Source organism: Lissotriton vulgaris, chromosome 6 (assembly GCF_964263255.1).
Source record: "Lissotriton vulgaris chromosome 6, aLisVul1.2, whole genome shotgun sequence".
NCBI lineage: Eukaryota > Metazoa > Chordata > Amphibia > Caudata > Salamandridae > Lissotriton > Lissotriton vulgaris.
Window position 1 is genome coordinate 197,656,119 of NC_141694.1, and position 14,108 is coordinate 197,670,226.

A 14,108-nucleotide genomic window follows, 5' to 3' on the forward strand; every position below is an offset into this window, starting at 1 on the left:
ACTTCTCTGGGTGTGTAGGAATCCAGTTGTGGGCACGCAGAGGTTGTCTTACCCACCCTCCATGTGAGGAGCCCCCTGTCAAATGGAAAAAGAGCACAGGAGTGTAGTGTGATCTGCACCAAAGAGGGATCTGATGTACTTATGGTATTCAAGATATGTGCACAGCTGCGAGTTACGGATAAAATGTTTTGGCTAATGTGTGCACTCTGCCAGTGTATTGTGATGCATCATGTGTTTAGGCTCTACAATGCTGCATATTATATTTATGCTTGTGATTTGTGCATAATGTGTTTATGCTTATGCACAATGTGTTCTGTGTCTAATGCTAATGTATAATGCTGAGGTCATTATTTGACCAGTAGTCACTGGTTGTGTTTTATTTGTGCTACTAGTGCTTTCTTAAGATTCTGATAGTGGCCCGATTGGCCCTGTTCTGTATATAATCCCCTGTGAATATTGCGAAGTTTCAGTTGGCACAGTATATATGTGTGATTCTGATACTGATGTGTTTTGGATAATACAAAGGTAATTGTTTACATAACCTTGTGTGGAGTTTATTTTGTTGTGTGCCTAGTGTGTTGCTGATGTGAGTGTTGCACAAACGCTTTACATAATGCCTCTGGGATAAGGCTGACTGCTCGTTCAAAGCTACGAAGGGGGTGAGCAGGGGATTATCTTCAGTGTTTAACTCCCTTACCAGAGTGGTGGTTTCTGCCTGGCTTTGGCACATGCTCTAGCCAACCAGAAATCCCATTTCTAACAATAAATGTAAGGATTTTTTGAGTGGGGGACAAAGTTTGAGGTTTGCAAGGGATTCTTGATTACAGAACCTGGTGAGCCAGACAAGTCGCCCTATCCTAGATTCTCCTTGGTGTCTAGTTTCTAAAAATGTATAGGTTTGCTAGGTTTCCTTAGGTGCCGGGAGAGCTAAAGTTCATAATCTACAGCAAGGCACTTTGCAAAAAAAAGGGTCAGTTTTCACAGTAAAAATATGGAGTGTCCACGGTTCATTTTGGGGATGTTTCCTGTCACAGCCATCAGGTCTTCCCACACAAGTGAGGGGCCATTTTTATCGGGAGACTTTGGTAATAACCGCTGTTCTACAATTCTGTGTTCCCCCTACGGACTTTCGATGCATTTCTGCCTTTCAAATGTAGGACAATGTGTAAAAAAATCACTTTGGAAAATGTCCTATAATTGACATGCTAGTATGGGTACCCACACTTTCGGAGATGTGCAAATAGCTACTGTTTCTAACCCCACCCCACCCCCCCCAAAGACCTTTACTGGCGTTGAATGGTGTAATACACAGCGTTTCGCCTACATCCCAGGCGGGTCGGCAGTGCGTAAGGACATTTACGTTTAAAGTAGTTGAGGCGGGAGGGGAGATGCACAGCAAGCCGCCTACAACCTCATTATTTGGCCGCATCTGGGGGGGCAATTATCTTGATTGGCCACAGAAAAGGTCTTGAATATTTGGGTTTTTAAGTAACAAAATACAATAATATAACACTAGTGCCACTTATATGCCAATATTAGATAACTAATAAGTCTACATGCCGCAGTTCCGGTCCCACAGTGACTTGTATATAAAGTGCGTTGCTTTTCCATTAACATTTCATTTTTCATTCCCGGTCTTTTCTCATAACTTCTATTTATTCAATATTCGACCCTACTCTGTATATCATTCTCAACAGCCCTGTATTCTGTGGGTGTATCATTGGTTGTGTTGTGTTCCAACAGGTAAACCTGAAGTGGGGCCCAAATATCGTGTGGGCGGGAAGACTGTGGTTGTATTTCAGCATAGGTATGGAGCTGCTCTTGACAGAATATAAGGTCTCGGAGCCAATCTTTAAATTTAGGGCCTTTCCCCAGCCCTATTTACAGGCGATTAGGCATTTAGCTAGAAGTGCCAGTGAAGCGTAGCACCGTATTTCTGCAGGTAGTGGTTCAGTGTACCCTAACAGGGCGCTGAGGAGGTCTTCCAGCCCAGTGTGTCCCTGTAATTTGCTCTAGAGCAAGCAGTACCTCCCCCCAATATCTACGTACAGCTGGGCAATCCCAAGCCAGATGTTTGAAATCCGCTCCGTGTTCTCCACATCGATCCCTGTGATAGTCATCTCGCAAGTGTAGTCTATGCAAATGAGCAGGCGTGAAATAGAACCAGTGAATATATCTGTAGTGTATTATGCGCAGCCTGCTACTGGCAGAGACTACTCCAGTTTGGCGGCAGCAGAAGGACCAGTGTTCTTCCGTGAGAGGATGTCCTACCTCTCCCTCCCATTTGGACTTAGCTGGTGGGGGCTATAGTCACATTTGTTTTGAGTGGTGCGATATAAAATTGGCACTACATGTATAGGAGTGGTTTTGTTGTAGAAGGACATGGAGGGGGTGCATGATGAGAGGTTCTAGTGGAAAGCATGAGGGGAGGGTCCTCATATCTTGCCTGGAGCCTAACCTAGTAGAACTGCTCTAAAGGGGTGGGAGAGGATGTTCCGAAGAATTCATCGCTAGTGTGGAATTTCCCTTTTATGTATAGTTGTCCCCAAGTGAGACTGGACAGCTTTATAGAAGCTGCGGAAAGCTCCCACAATCTCTGAGGTGCTCCTATGCCGCTGTCCGTCTCCATCCTCAATCTCAAGAACCATATTAGAGAAGTGGGGGGGTCGGATCAAAGAGGTGATCGCCCTCCCCGGCCGTTCGCTCTCTCCATATCGCTGTGCCTGGTGGTATTTTCCTCTAAATTTACATTCACTCTCAGCTGTCTCCTGATATTCGTGAAGTAGGCTTCGCAGCTGAGCTTGTAGTTCTGGGGTGGGGGCGGACCGTATCATAGCTTCCGTACGCTTGAGCTCTGTCTCCAGTTTACGGAGCAGATGTCTTTCCGAATTCCCCTGCTTCTTGCAATAAAATGACCACAATATGGGAGGCATTCAAAGTCGCAATACGAGGAGTATTGCTCAACCAAGTTTTCTTTCTGCAGGAAGAAGTCCAGTACATCCTGTTCACGTTCCTGTTTAAACACTGGGACTAATAAATTGTGTGGGTTCCAGCGCCAGGATAGGAAGGGTGATTAGTTATGGGGCGGTGGTGATAAGTGCTGGGGAGTGGTCAGAGTATGTGCGGGGGAGGTATGAAGCGTGTCAGCCAAGTAGCGAGACCCTGGTGAGGAGCCATCCATATATCCTAGACCAGGAGGCGCGCACAGCGGTGTAACACGATCCCTCTTGAAGTTGCGGGTGTAAGTGCAGTCAAGCATCAAGCAACTCGCATTCCTTGACTTTTCAGGGTGTAGAGTGCCTTGGAATAGTGGTGCGGTTGTGGATGGGAGTGGTCTAGGGTGGGATCTAAGGTGACATTGAAATCTCCGCCCCATATAACATGTGTAGACCCAGTATCTATAAACTTCTTGCAAAGTACCCGAAAGAACTCTGGGTCATCAGTGTTTGGTCTGTAGCAGGAGCCAAAAGTGATGGACCGAGTTGCTAGTCGCCCCCAGAGGATGTTGTAGTGCCCCTGCAAGTCTTTGCAGGACCCTATATGGGTGTAGGGCAGGGAGCGTTTTACCAGTATAGCTGTGCCTCGTGCATAAGAGGAATATGATTAAAAGCGTGCTTATGTTGCCCACCGGGATGCAAATGTAGTGGAGGTATTGGGACTAAAGTGCGTTTCTTGGAGCATCGCACAATGAATGTGACTATCCAGATATGAGAGTAAATGCCGTCTTTTGCAGCAGTCGCCCAATCCCCGAACATTCTATGCCTAGTTATATGCAGGGGGTCTAGCACGGTCGACCATGGTGGCAATACAGTATATCTCTATCCATATGTAGGCATTGCGTGTTTCGGTGCTGCGGCGCTGACATGTGCATGTGCGTCAAATCATTGGCTAGTGGCGTAAAATAACTCCCTGCTTCTGCGAATAAACTGAACATGGTGCTCCCCCCCCATCCCCTCACACATCGGCAGCCCAATCCTGCTGTGGTCTATTCCCCACCGCATTTCTTCCCTTGTGTCAAATACCCAACAGGGGAAGATTACTTAGACTGTGACAACTTCAAAATATAGTGTTTAGGGTTCACCTGTCGGGTGGTGTGACAGAGGGCAACCAGTCTCTCCTCGAGGGCCAGGGTGCTCGGGCAGCGTTGTAAATGTCCATCTCAGCACACTGTCTGTTTCAGGCGTCTGTCTTCGTGGGGTCTGCTGGCATGATGATATGTGGCACGTATGGCAGCTCAGGGGTAGATTCCCCGATCCGGTTAGTCAAGTACCAAGGGTATCGTAGAAGCATAACAAGTCCAATGTTTGTGACTGCGTCTTTAAGGGGATTGTGCATGACCCGGGAATCAACGATGCCGGCAGATCCGTGCACGTAGTGTTTCTTCGTGTTCGCCATCATATCTTGTAATGTGCTGCAAGTCGATGTATTCCTCTACGGGGTACATCTCTGGCTTGTCATTCGGACTGTAGATCGTCGGTTAAGGGCGTCGTCGTGTAGAGCTATTCAATGTCCGAGGCACTGCCGCTGTTTCACAGCTGATGCGTTGGAGAGGATTGACCAGCAGATTGCTTGGGTATAGTCTTGAGGAAATCCTGGACGTGTTGTGGGTTAGTGAAGAAATGTTTCCCTTGTCTGATTTTACGTCTGTCTGGGAAGAGCATGGCATAGGGCAGGTTGAGTTGTTGCAGTATTTTTGTTCACTTGAAGAAATTTCTTCCTTTGCTCTTGTACTGCCATGGTGAAATAAGGGTAAATTGATATTTCTGTCCCTTCATTCCGAAGTTTCCCAAGTTCTCTGGAAAGGCGGAGGGCCGTGTCCTAATCCCGATAATTAAGTATTTTAGCTATTATCGGACAAGGTGGGATCCCAGGGGCGGGCCAGGCCGTCGGTGATCTATGTACCCTCTCGACAACCAGGACCGGCGAAAAGGCCTCCCTGCCAAACAATGTTATGAAGAGGCGCTCGATATATTCTTCCATCTTGCCGGTGGGTGTAGACTCTGGCACGCCCAGTATATGTAGACTATTCCGTCGCAATCATGATTCTAAATCTTCGTTCTTGGCCGCTATTACCTTTTAGGACCCTTTCCATTTCGAGCTTGCAATTTGTGGTGGTATTGGAGGTGCCCTCTGGGTCGGAGATCCAGCGCTCCGCCTCCAAGCGACCATCAGGTTTTTCAATTCTGTGCGTGAGTCCGTCCAGTCTGGCGAGTAACAGTACCTTCAGATCTGTTATAAAGGTAGTCTGGGCTGATCTTCCTCTGGCTCCATCTGGGAGCAAGTAGATTTGCGTGCGTTTGATTTTCGGCTGGCGTCCATCTAGTTTCCCCATGTTGGTGAAGCAGCATGTTTGATGACTTGGTTAGCTTTCGAGGAGGTCCTGCTGTGGATTTCAATAGTAGTTTGACGCTCGGTGAGTTCTAGGAGTGGAAGGATGCTGCAACAGTCCTCCTATATGTTGACTCTAGTAGCGTGGCAGCTGTGCGCAGCAGGTCCCCCTGCGCTCAGCAGGATCCCATCCGTCTGTCCCATGTAAGAGTTGGGGGTAGCTTGTTGATTCCAAGTGTTGTGTATTGGTCATGGTCCAAGTGGGGCCCAGTCGCGCAGGAAGTGAAATTCTATGAGGGCCGCTAATGCGTTATGGTGTAGTGTCGGGCTCCCTCACTATACCCCTGACAAGAGGCAGGGGAGCGGCGTCCTCTTCACCAATGATCAAAGCGTAGGCAGCAGGGCATAGCCTTGAGGCTCTGCTTGAGTCCTTCAGGTATATCCACACACTGCGGGTGCAAGCCCACATGTCCTCACCGGCTGTGGTGTTCCGGTGAGATTGACCACTCCGCTGCCAATAGCTCACCCAGGTCCAGCGGGCACAGCAAAGTCCCAGCTGCAGGTAAGAGGCACTTTCATTTTACTGCAGCACGGTCTAGCGCGGCTTGTCCGGGCAGCACCACCGACATTTTGTGAGGTCTGGCCGCGGGGGCGAGTCTTGATATTTGTGCTCTACAGGCGCTTCCCACATCTCCAAAAGCATTATCTGATGGCGCGCAAGTATTGTGTTCCAGTCACACTTTTTGTCGCGTAGTTGGGCTTAAGATGCGAAGAATATTAGGCGGATTTAGGGCCCGAGCTGCAAGAGCCTCACACGAGTGCAGCTATCTTGCTTGGCGCCCCGCCTACTGTTTCTAAACTCTATTTTGTTCCCATTTCAGAAATACATAGGTGTCTTTCATACCTCTTTTCTACTGTCTATATTTTCCTGAACGAATTGCTATTTACCCTGTACACAATAAAAAAAACATTGCAAGCCGCTGCTCAATTATTGGCTCTGGGTTCGTTAGGTTCTTGGTGAACTTACAAGTCCTATATATCCCCACAACCAGAAGGTCCAGCGGATTTAACTGTATATTGCTTTGAAATATATATATGTGTATGTATATGTGTATGTGTATGTGTATATGTAAATGTGTATATGTATATATGTTTGTGTTACAGGTGAAAACTTTGCCACAAATGTCCTTTATTTTTCTGCTTTTTTCAATTTTTCATTTGTTTCTATAAAAAAAAAACTTGCAGGATCTACACAAATGACCCCTTGCTGAATTCATAATTTTGTCTACATTCTTTCTTTAAATGTATAGGTTTCCAGGACCCTTTATTGCTTTCATACCCATTTCTACCATTAACTGGAAGGAGGTTGAAAGCACTAAAAATAGCAAAAATAGACTATGCCCCACTAAAATGCAAAAATTGTTTAAACATTTTTGATTTTCTGACAAGTCAGTCTGTCCCTGAAAGCTGGGAAGATGGCTATTTCTGCACCACAAATCCTTTGTTGATACCATTTGAAGGGAAAAAACACTCTTTCATCTTCAGCACTTTTTTTCCAATTCTCCCCCAAAAACGTAAATTTAGCTGATTTCTGTGTTTCCTCCAAGGGAATCAACAAACCCTGGGTACCTTTAAAATCCCCATGATGGAAGAAAAGGACACAAATTTGGCGTGCATGCTTTATGTGGTCAAAAAGTTACAGGGCCCTAAGTGCAAACTACCCCAAATAGCCCAAAAAAGGCTTAGCACTGAGGGGGAGAGACCTAGCAGCGAAGGGGATAATGCACTACAGACTTCATCAGGGCTAAAATAACAATTGGTTTACTTTCTGTTGACATTCTCGAGTGAGGTACCAGATTCTATATAGTTTTGCAATTCAAATGGGGGTAATACATTTGCGTGTACACTGTTTTCCCAATATATATTTTTTATAATACTGTTAACCTGTTTTAAACTGATTTGTCCCTATCCTGATGCAGTGGGTGCTCAGTTTACTTTTTACCACACTTCACTCCATTCATATATGACGCGACCTCTAATGATGATTCCGCCTGGGCAGCAAGAAGGTTAGTCCTTCCTCTAACTACTATAAACACCACAGTAAGATGGCAATCGGCAATTTGCTGATATGGTCCTTGTGGAGTAAGATGCTGAGTTGCTTGTGTTTAGGTGTACTCTCCAAACAGATATTACTTGTTTGATGTGGCTTGATTTGATTAGGCTGCCGCTATCATGCTCTTACTAGAGCAGTCCGGTGTATATGGGCTAATGAATACTCATACTGATTGTTTATGAATCCAGACCGCACCTGCTTGATTTTGAATAATTTGAAGTTTACTTGGTGATTACTTACAAGTATCTGCTCCCAAATACTATGTTGTAGGACTTACTATATCATTAGGCAGTCCCTTTCTTGATATAGTGGGTGTTTGTGGGTTTATAATTCACCAACGAGCCTTCTGACGCAGTGGTGGCTGGGGAATGAAATCTTTGACACTTACTGGAGATAAGAGACCCTCAGCATTCAGACAGTGGGAATGCTGAGTGGACTTTAAGGCCACGCCCCCTTTCTCCACCACTCTGCAAACGCACCTCCTGGCACTTCTGGTTGGGGTGGTAGGGGAATGAATTCCACTATATTCCTGAGGGCTTCAGGACTAAAGTGAATTACTCAACCGCTCCGCTACCCCACCAGTAGTGCAACAGAAGGTGCATTTGCAGAGTAGTGGAGAAAGGGGGTGCACCCATCCTCTTGACAACCTCTCCGCAATCTAGCTGTGTAGGTCTTACTGGAAATGACAGGAGGGGTAGTTGGCCCCTAAGGATCCTCTGGAGCCAACGGTGTAGGAGAGTAGGGTCTACTATCCTATGGTCGCCCCACATTTTTGCTTTTTGCTTCACTGGCTTATGACTTAATGTGGCTGTGGGCCTGCCAATCAGACCCACAGCCTACTGTTCTGTCTCTAAATGTATGCCAAGGCACTTTAGGTGCCTTACCAATTGGAACCTGGATCACCTTGTTAGCCCCTGTACAGTGTACCCTAGGTACCCAGGGCATAGGTGCATCCAAGGCCTACCAGGGGCAGCAGCACGTATTGTGCCACCCCTGGCCTGGCCTTACTGTTGGACACAACTGGCTGATCACTCAGCTGGGGCAAGGTGGTGTAATCACCCTTTTCTTTAGGTATAATATCTCTATATCTAACACTTACAAGGACACACAGTAACCTATAAGTCACTCTTATGGCAGGCCTTAACAATCCTGGAGGCAGAATTCTTGATTATGTGTGAGATGGTGCTCTAGCATTAGCTGAGCCTGTCTGCAGCTTTTGGAACCATGTCCTTTAGCTGTTTCCTGATAGCGTCATACCATATACTCTTAAGTGCATTATGAACCTCATTGTTAAATGCTAACTCTGGTTTGACATTATCAAAACATGCCGGGTAATTGGAATACTACCCCCTCGCCAATTCTGGCGACGGGGGTAGCATTCCACCCTTCTAGAGGGACACGATAAGTATGGAACCTGAATCCCGGTTAAAGTTAAACAGAGCCTCAGCATCACAAAATGGATGCTGCCACCACAGACCCAAGTCTGACCTCCTGCTTCTGGGAGTCCTTCCAGCGAGGGAGGCTTGGACAAAGTGTTTCCTGCTTTGGGAGGTGCTAGCACCACCCCAGACAGGATTTTGTGTATCTGGTTAGGTAGGGCTGAATAGAATCAGACCTGCCCGGGGCACACAAGGTGTCCCTGTGCATAGGCCAGTTCAAACCGGTGCTGGGGCACTCCAGCCCCAGCTGTGGTGCGAAACTGGACAAAGGAAAGGGGGTGTAACCACCCCCCCTTCCTGGTCCCACCCATAGGAGGGACCTAGTAGGTAGTCCAGCCCCTAGATTTGGCATAAAAGTAGGAGCTGAGTCCCAAGACTGTAGATTACCCTGAAATTAGACTACATAAGAAGAAACTCTGGACCTTCGACGTTCTGCTGATCAGAAGACTGAAGAATCTCCCTTGTAGCCAAGGAGTGGCCTCCCTGTGAACAAAGGCACCATCCAGCAATCAACGACTGCTTTGCTGCCGCCTCCCGCCAGAGCCTTACAAGAACCAGACTCCTGACAGCCCAATCCACACTCCCTGCAAAGCTGGGACGAGTGGAGGCGACCTGAGGCATGGGACCGGACCTCTTAAAATGCACGAGAAGCTGACTGCGCAGCACCTGAGGCCCCATCACCGCTGTGCTTGGGGTCTTGAGAAGCCCCACCACCGAGCTACACTTGCACCAAGGACCAGCCCTCCAACTCTCACGAGATCTGCGTGGGGCCCTTCTGCTTTGTTCCACTCGGAGCGCCTATCCGGTTACTAGTCCGTTGGCCAGTGGCCATTTTGACGACCAAACGACAACTTTCCACCGCTGGTCTGGTTGCTCCAGACTGCTCCTTGCTGCTCCGAAGAGCAGCAACCCCTCTGACCTTACTGGTTAGAGTGAGAAGCCTTCTCTGTTTCCTGTGTGGCTTGCATTAGCCAAGGCCTGTTTGCTCCGATCGAGAAGCCAACTCTGCCATCAACTAGAGCCTACATGGGACAGCTCGTGAGTGACTCCTGGTCATCGTCGCCTAGTCCACGCTGCTGAAGAGACCAGCTTCATGACATCACCTGTGGGCACCCGACAACGCCTGGTTCCTTCCTGGTTCCACGCCGGTCACTGGCTAGTGACTGTGAACATTGTCCCCTCTGCTTTCAGGTCTTCATCACTTCAGATCCACCCTTGGATCCACCGGAACTCTTCACATCAGGTCGCCTGCAGCATCAACACTCCAAGGCTCCATCTGAACTCCTGCAGCATCCCGACACACTTTGGTTCCACTGCACCCGCTTCCTGTGGGTGAGGTAACGCTGGCACTCCGGTGCCCCCGAGTAGTTTAACACTCCTAGTGTCCAGATTCCAAAGGGTTAAATTCTAGACTGACCGGAAGACTTCCTACCTTCACCTTTTCAACTTTTACGCATCCAACGACTTCAATGTAAACTGCTACTAAATTTGCGCACTGCAAACCAGATCCCGTGGGCCTCCTAGTTCCTAACTTGCTTTAGTACAGCAGAGCCCCAGCGATTCCCAAGGCCCTATGCCTTACTTCCTTTCGATTTGTGGTATTTAAACCACTTCTTTAGTATATGATTTTTGGGGCCACCCGGGCCTACCATATTTGTGCAACTTTTGTATACTTATCAAGTGAATTGTTTTAACGTGTTTGCTTCTGTGCTCATAAAGGGTTCAGGGGACTATTTGTAGTAATAAATACATATATATTTTGAATATATATCCTGTGTGGTGTCCTTTCACTTGGTGTTCAAGGGGGTTACATATGGTAATGCAGCTGGCTTCACATGCCTAAAGAGTTTAGCCTAAGACTGCTTTGTCCACGCTACCACTAGGATAGCTGGTCTATAAGGTTGACTTACAACCAATCACCATAAGGGTTGTTTGGACTGATACAAGGTGGTCACTAGAACTAGTGAACATCATATATCAGGCCAACTTCTCACAAACTACACTACATCTCCCCCTCCTAGGTTTGCGCCAGGAGGCTCGTTTGCACAGTGATGGAGAAAGCATATGTGGCGCCGACAATCTTAGTAATCTGCTGTGTGGGACTTACTGGAGGTAACAGGAGGGGTAGTCTGTCTCCAAGGACGTCCTTGAGGGCAAACTATCCCTCCGGTTACCTCCAGTAAGTCTCTCACAGCGGGATTGTCAAGAGATCTTTGAAGGCCACGCCCCCTTTCTCGACAACTCTGCGTACGCGGCTCGGTTTGTGGTGCACTACTGGTTGGGGGATGAAGTTCACTTTACTCCTGAGGGACCTCACGGGCCAAGAAGACCTCCTGGTAGCTCCTGTAAGTCCTCAACAGAGTAATTCCTGAGAGCTGGTTGAATACCAACTCCCTCTCTCCACCACTCAGCAAACGCGATTACTACTTTAAAGAAAAACATAGAAATTCACTGAAATGCAAAGGTTACAGTGATGTTACTGATGCCATCATCCACACAACCACTCACACACCTACTCTCACCCCCATACAACCTCTTGTACGCCTACTCACACCCACATAACCACTGACCTAACCCATTCACAGACCTATACAAGTACTAGCACACCAACTCACTCGTACACCCAACCATTCACTCGCCCATACAGCCAGACACCTAACCACACACTCGCCCATACAGCTATTTTCACATCCACTTATTTACCTTCAAAGTCACACACCCACTCGATCAGCCTCCCAACACAGCCGCTCACTCACACATACAAGCCCTCATACACTCACACAACCACTACATATTCATAAAAGCACTCACACATTCCTGTACTAGCCCATACAGCCATTCACATTCCCTGTCCAACAGTCGCTTGCACACGAAGTCACATAACAAAACACCTACTCAGCCACTCGCCCACCAGTGCAGCCACTCGCGCACCAATGCAGCAACTCGTCCACCAATGCAGACACTCGCCCTACATCTCACTTACATAGCTGCTTAAACAACCATGTATACACCCATACAGCCTCACGCACACCAATACGCACAAGGATGCATACAGTCACACAGCCACTCACATGATGTATATTAAAAGTAGTATAACTCCGTAGTACAGCTAGTATACTACTTTAAGTTTTGTAGCGCCTTAGTATATGTTTAGGAATCAAACTCTTACAAAATACTTACAGCCACCGGATGGTGCCATCAGTGATGAGTGACCCTGACCATGTCATGAGTAATGTAATATGTGAGGTCATAAGCAGTGCATTGTGGGATCGGAAGTTATAGTTCACTTAGGTAACTAGAACTACCGAATTTCACTGGTTTTGTATGAATGAAATCTGACCCCAACTATAAAGTTCCATGTAACTTTTGTTTTTTTTTCAGTGTGTATGTATGTGTGTGTGCGCACTCTTGGAACTAAATGGATGGGGCGACATCCCTATGGCCCTCCTCCTTAATATCAGTAAAGCCCCAGGTAGGTGGTGGTCTTAAATGGAAAAATGAACAGAAGAGGGCAAAACACAGCTTGCTTGCGCACACTCACTTGCTCGCACACTCACGCGCATATTTCTATATCCTTAGGCAAAAAAAGACCTGGAGAAATATGGGGTTATTCATGTTCAGTCAGGTTGGCTGATGGGGATGTGGGTGGAGCTGGCCCAATCAGAGATGCTGGTGGAGTTAGTGCATCTATGGCTTTAAATGTTTCCAGCATTTGGTCCTATTCCATAGCGATAGGATCTTACACAGACCTCGAAATTCTTCTTGGCTAATAATTGCGCTCTGCAGTACCCAATCTGATCATTTGGGTTTTCCAAGAAAGTGGTGAAGCGGGAGAAGCAGGCTTCCATCTTGTGATAACAGTGGGCTCAAACTCCTGCGCCTTATCCTTGGCACTTGATGTGTATCCTCCCCCATTGTGGGTATCGTAATTTGTGGTTGCGTATCAACTTAGGTTCACACTCGAACCTCCTGTGGCTCTCCACTCAGCTTACGGAAGCTCCCAAACTCTGAAGCCCACACGCCCGGCGGACGGCCCCGCCCTGGAGCTGCCTTATCACACTTACTCAGTGCCCTATCCTGGCACTTTCCTGCAGTGCTACAATCTTGGCATACACTCCTTCCAGCCGCCGGTCCAGCTCAGCAAGCCACGATCCTTCACTTAGCCTCCAGTTTAACAGGCTATTGTGTAATGTACTCCTTAGGCATAATATTTTTGTCCTGATGATGATCCTGTATATTGTGGTTAAGGGATCGAAACGCCGTCGACTTACTGTAACACCATATTTGTGAATGTATACCGAATGAGAGATGCAATTAATGGTGTAACTGAATTTCTGTTACCTTTTCATCTCTCAGAAATCGCTCACTTTCTGCCTAAACATTTCTTCTCTGCCTTTTTCTATCTTCCTACTTTGCCAATTTGTAAGCATGAGGGCACAGGCTTGTGTCTCGCTCTTTGTGAATGTAAGGTATTTTCCTTGTTGAATTTATTTAATAGTAAAAATTTGTGATCACTGTCCGGCTGGACAAATTACGCTACTCAATATAGTTCCATTGTGTCTATATTCATCTTATCTGATACTCATCTATGCATGGGACCACTGTTGTTAGATAAAACTATGTTACCCAAGGTCCTGTGCTGACTCGTTGGGTGCCCTTGTTGTTTTCTTGCTATTCCATCTTGTGATGGCACGTTTCACTAAGAGTATGGCCAAATCATCAAATCTATACTAAACCTTCTGTCGCTTGGGGCATTTATAAAGACGACCTAGATGGCTCTCTGCCTCAGGGAGAGCCAATGTTTGTGTGTCAGGTCTTCCTTGAGGATTGCGTGATCACTATATGTGGTGTGCATGTCGCGTCCTTATTAGTTAATTGTTTCTAGCTACATGTGGTATCCAGCTTTATCATATTCTTGGGAACACAAGCCCTTGGCCAAATGTGTTATTGGGGCCAATTTCCTCAGGTCTGTTTGTGTTGAAACTATCTATCTGTGGAATCGAGCAAGGTTTTCCTTAGGTGTGCGTTTCTCTTTAGGTTAAGAGACCCCACTTGTGACCTGGTATTCGATAGGCATGGGTTGTAGGACCTGTCTAACTACTTATCTCGAACTCTGGGTTGATGGGGCGTTCACCTTGGGTGAACCCAACAGCAATGATAAGAGTTCATTGGAACGCCTGAAAATGATAATCGCTGGTATAATTTCTGTCGACATCCTTAACCTGGTC

General features: G+C 47.0%; 1 protein-coding gene across 1 annotated transcript in view; it reads left to right on the forward strand.

Annotated features, from left to right (window-relative positions):
- TDRD6 (tudor domain containing 6) overlaps nt 1-14,108 on the forward strand; it is a 2,323,386-nt gene that overhangs the window by 124,341 nt on the left and 2,184,937 nt on the right. The gene's annotated exons all lie outside the window — the stretch shown is intronic.